Genomic DNA, 5,490 nt, shown 5'->3' with positions numbered 1-5,490 from the left:
AATCAATCCTCAACCGGAAGATTCAAAAGCACCTTTCCACTTCTGACCTTCTATCTGATCGCCAGTATGGGTTCCGCAAGGGGCGTTCTACTGGTGATCTCTTAGCCTTCTTAACTGACTCTCCGTCATCCTCGCTTAGCCGTTTCGGTGAAACTTTTGCTATTGCGCTGGACATATCAAAAGCTTTTGATAGGGTCTGGCTTGCTTTCTAAACTACCCTCCTACGGTTTCTATCCTTCTCTCTGTACCTTTATCTCCAGTTTCCTTTCTGACCGTTCTATTTCTGCCGTGGTAGACGGTCACTGTTCTTCCCCTAAATCTATTAAAAGTGGTGTCCCACAGGGTTCTGTCCTATCTCCCACTCGTTTTCTGTTGTTCATTGATGATCTTCTTTCCAAAACGAACTGTCCTATCCATTCCTACGCCGATGATTCCACTCTGCATTATTCAACTTCTTTTAATAGAAGACCCACCCTTCAGGAACTTAACGACTCAAGGCTGGAGGCTGCAGAACGCTTAGCCTCAGACCTTACTATTATTTCCGATTGGGGCAAGAAGAACCTGGTGTCCTTCAACGCCTCAAAACACAGTTTCTCCACCTATCCACTCGACACAATCTTCCAAACAACTATCCCTATTCTTTGACAACACCCAGCTATCACCTTCCTCAACACTAAACATCCTCGGTCTATCCTTAACTCAAAATCTCAACTGGAAACTTCATATCTCATCTCTTACTAAATCAGCTTCCTCGAGGCTGGGCGTTCTGTACCGTCTCCGCCAGTTCTTCTCCCCTGCACAGTTGCTGTCCATATACAGGGGCCTTGTCCGCCCTCGTATGGAGTATGCATCTCATGTGTGGGGGGGCTCCACTCACACAGCTCTTCTGGACAGAGTGGAGGCTAAGGCTCTTCGTCTCATCAGCTCTCCTCCTCATACTGATAGTCTTCTACCTCTTAAATTCCGCCGCAATGTTGCCTCTCTTTCTATCTTCTATCGATATTTCCACGCTGACTGCTCTTCTGAACTTGCTAACTGCATGCTTCCCCCCCTCCCGCGGCCCCGCTGCACTCGACTTTCTACTCATGCTCATCCCTATACTGACCAAACCCCTTATGCAAGAGTTAACCAGCATCTTCACTCTTTCATCCCTCACGCTGGTAAACTCTGGAACAATCTTCCTTTATCTGTATTTCCTCCTGCCTACGACTTGAACTCTTTCAAGAGGAGGGTATCAGGACACCTCTCCTCCCGAAATTAACCTCTGATTTTGGACACTCCTTTAACCTCTGCTCGGGAGCAGTGAGTAGCGGGCCTTTTTTTTCTTTTTTTTTTCCTTTGCGCCCTTGAGCTGTCTCCTTAGCTGTAAAAAAAAAAAAAAAAAAAAGTTTGAAGATGGTATTACTTTCAAAGAGGGTCGTTATAATGTTGAGTTGTCATGGTATTCAGACAAAATAGGTTATGTTCCTTCAAATCATTCTGTTGCACTTAACGTGTTGGACCGAACTCTGGACCACTTAAAAAGAAAGGGGTTACTAGAAAAGCATCAAGCTGTATTTGACCAACAGCTGGCTGACGGCATAATAGAAGAAATTGAAGTAAACCCTTCTCAGTATAATGAAAAGATTTGAATACCTCATAGACCTGTCATCAAAATGGAAGAACAAGTAACAACTAAAATAAGACCTGTGTTCAATTGTTCATTAAAAACCAAGAAGGAATTACCTTCTCTTAATGAGGCTGCCTACCCAGGTGTAGATTTAATGAATAACATTCTTCAATTACTTTTATATTTTCGCACCAATAAATCAGTCATGCTCAGTGATGTAAAACAAGCCTTTTTGATGATTAAATTAAAAAATGAAGTAGACCAAAACAGGTTTTGCTTCTTTTGGAAAAGAGGCAACAAACTGGTCACCTACAGGCTCAAGACCATAGTGTTTGGGTTCACCTCTTCCCACTTCATCTTGCACTATGTGATGAAACATCATGCAAGTTCATTTCCTGATGACAAATTAAGCAAAATATTGGCAAATAATTTTTATGTAGATAATCTATTGGTAACAGGAAATGAAATAACAGAAATGAAGAAATTATATAATCTGGCATATGAAAGAATGAAGGCAGGTGGATTTACCTTAAGAGCTTAGAATTCCAATTCAACTGAATTGAGAGAACAGATGGAAAGTGATGGAAGATTAGTAGAACACTCCAGCGAAGAAGAAAAGGTGCTAGGGTATAGATATAATGTTCAGCAGGATTCACTGAGCATAGCTACATGCAAAATAAATCCAGAAGCAAACACAAAAAGACAAGTCCTTTCTCAAACTTCCGAACTATTTGATCCTTTGAATTTGGCTCTACCTGTGACCTTAAGAGAAAAATTATTAATGAGGAAAAAATGGGAACTAGAAGGAGGCTGGGACGAACCCCTTCCTGAAGAGATCTGTACTGAGACGAAAAAATTAAGTAGAGACTTGGAGATGCTGTCAGAAGTATCATTTCCTAGACAAGCTCTAAACGAGCTAAACACATATGGGCTACATATTTTTTGAGACAGTTCCGCTGAAGCGTATGGCTTTGTTGCCTACGCTCTAGATGGAGAGGGTAGAAGTACATACCTACACTCTAAGTCTAAGGTAGCTCCATTAAATAGGAGAAATGAACACAGCATCCCCACTCTAGAGCTCATGGGTGTGATATTAGCTTTCAAATGCTTACCTACAATTTTAGAGGCTCATCAACACATCCAAATTCAATTTATAAATATCTGTGTGGATGCTCAGGTGGTGCTAAATTGGCTTCTAACTAAGGATACTAAAGTAAAATCCAAATTATTGAAAAACAGAGTGTTAGAAGCTGATGGCCTGAAGACTGAAATAAGTAAGAAATTCAAGTTACCTGTAGCATACCACTATGTACACACTGAAGATAACCCAGCAGATATGCTAACCAAAGGGTTATCTTATAGCAAATATCTGGATAAAATGAAGTTCTGGCTGGAGGGACCACAGTGGCTTACTAATGATTACCAACTGTGGCCTCAATACCCTTTGTTGAGCATAGCACCTTCTCAAAAGGCAAAATATGCACTGCTTGTACCTCTCAATCGCCTAATGTAAATACAGGAGTAATAAATATAAATAAATAATCTTCCTTTGAGGGCTTGTTGAAGTGCACAGCTTACCTATATAAATTTCTAAATAAAATAAAGAATTGTGATCCTAAAAGAAAGCCTTAGAGTATTGGGTAAAGGTGGCTCAAACTGAGCGTTTCCAGAATGAACTGAATTTCTTGAACAATCCAAATAATGCAAATGAAAAAAAATCCTCCTCTGGTATCTAACCTCAACTTATTTCTTGAAGAAAGAGGCATTATAAGGTCCAAAGGCAGGATAAGTAGGTGTCAATACTTCAAGTATGACATACATCACCCTGTGTTTCTCCCTAAGGAGCACAGGTTAACTATATTGATAATTAATGATTGTCATAACAAAATGCAACATTTAGGCATTGGAACTACCTTGAAATATTTACGGGAACAAGGGTACTGGATACCTAAGGGTAGGATGGCAGTCAAGAGCACACTAAGCTCTTGTAATGTATGTAAAAAATATAATGCCTTGGCATTTAAGTACCCAGAATTCACAGATATGCCTAAGCATCACATGAACCTAGTTAAACCTTTTCAACATGTCGGGGTAGATTATACTGGCCATTTCTGGGTCAAAGATGAACTTAGTGATCAGTCTGTCAAGGTTTATGTTTTGGAATTCACTTGTCTTAATATTAGAGCTGTTCACTTTGAATTATTACCTGACATGTCTACAAAGAATTTTCTGTTGGCCTTTCACAGATTTTGTAATCTATAATCTATTCCCCATTACCTGTACAGTGATAATGCCAAAGCCTTCTTAAAAGGTGGCAATATTTTAGAAAACTCCCTACAATCCAAAGAAGTTCAAGAAGAACTGGAGAGAATTAACATCAAGCATGTGAGAATTCCCTTATATTCAGCATGGGTAGGCTCTGCTTGGGAAAGGTTAATAAGGGTGCTCAAGAATTGTTTGTATAAAGTAGTCGGAAGGGCCAAGTTGACATACTTTGAGTTGTTAACATCCTTGTCAAGCATTCAGTTGGCCATAAATTCTAGACCCTTGACCTACCGGTCCAGTTCAGAAAGCTTGGAGTTTATAACACCTAACTCCTTCTTGAAACTTCATGGGAACCCATCTCTCGTACTGAGGGGATGAGGAAGTGTGGGTCGATGACCAGAGCCAACCCTCTTTAGAAAAGACTCTTGAAGTCCAAGAAGAAATATTAGAAAGCTTCAAAAAGTTGTGGTATGAGTGTTATCTACTCAGCTTAAGAGAGCATAGCAGAAACCTATATCAGTCAACTTGGGAAAACAAAATTAAAATAGGAGATATAGTTCTGATTAAAGCTTTAAATAAACCCAGACCCTTCTGGTTAATGGGCACTGTCTAGCAAATTATTAAGGCATTGGACAATAAAGTAAGAACAGTCAAGGTCAAACAAGGTAATGGAGCTGTAGCATTTCATTCTAAATGTAACCTTTATCCGCTGGAGCTCACTATAGCTCATCCGGGTAGAGATTTGGTATATGACCAGGGGGCCTCCCACAATAATGCCGACCCCACCCAGAGCGGCGGTGATCGTGTCGGGGCGCCTCGGCTACAGAGCGGTTCAACAAAATGCTTAGGGATAATTTAGATAACTTGTAAATATCTTGGTTGTTTCAGTACCTCACCTACTAAGGCTGAAGACTTTAGAATTAATTTTGGGTAGTAGTTAGAATTATCAGGGTAAAAAATATGCTACACCTTCCAGGTGAGGATTGATTAAAAAATATGCTACACCTTCCAGGTGAGGATTGATTAAAAAATATGCTACACCTTCCAGGTGAGGATTGATTAAAAAATATGCTACACCTTCCAGGTGAGGATTGATTAAAAAATATGCTACACCTTCCAGGTGAGGATTGATTAAAAAATATGCTACACCTTCCAGGTGAGGATTGATTAAAAAATATGCTACACCTTCCCAGGTGAGGATTGATTAAAAAATATGATACACCTTCCAGGTGAGGATTGATTAAAAAATATGCTACACCTTCCAGGTGAGGGTTGATTAAAAAATATGCTACACCTTCCCAGGTGAGGATGATTAGTAAAAATGCTACACCTTCCTACAAGGTGAGGAAAGGGTAAGGGCAAGTCTATTTGGATGAGATGTGCAACGATCTCAACCCCCCTTAGTTGCATTTCACTCTTTTTCTCTTACTAAGATTAGTGCCCATTTCTTGTCTTTAAATAAATAAATAAATAAATAAACAAATAGTTGAATAAATATTTACTCTTGACGGTTAATTGCGATTTGGGGAATCGCAATCTCCTCTGGGGAATGTGTTAGGAATTAGGTCAATTAACCAGGGGATTAGACAAATTAACTATTTTCCTTATGAACTAGT

This window comes from Eriocheir sinensis, unplaced genomic scaffold (assembly GCF_024679095.1).
Source record: "Eriocheir sinensis breed Jianghai 21 unplaced genomic scaffold, ASM2467909v1 Scaffold789, whole genome shotgun sequence".
NCBI classification, from domain to species: domain Eukaryota; kingdom Metazoa; phylum Arthropoda; class Malacostraca; order Decapoda; family Varunidae; genus Eriocheir; species Eriocheir sinensis.
This window is presented reverse-complemented; position numbering follows the sequence as displayed.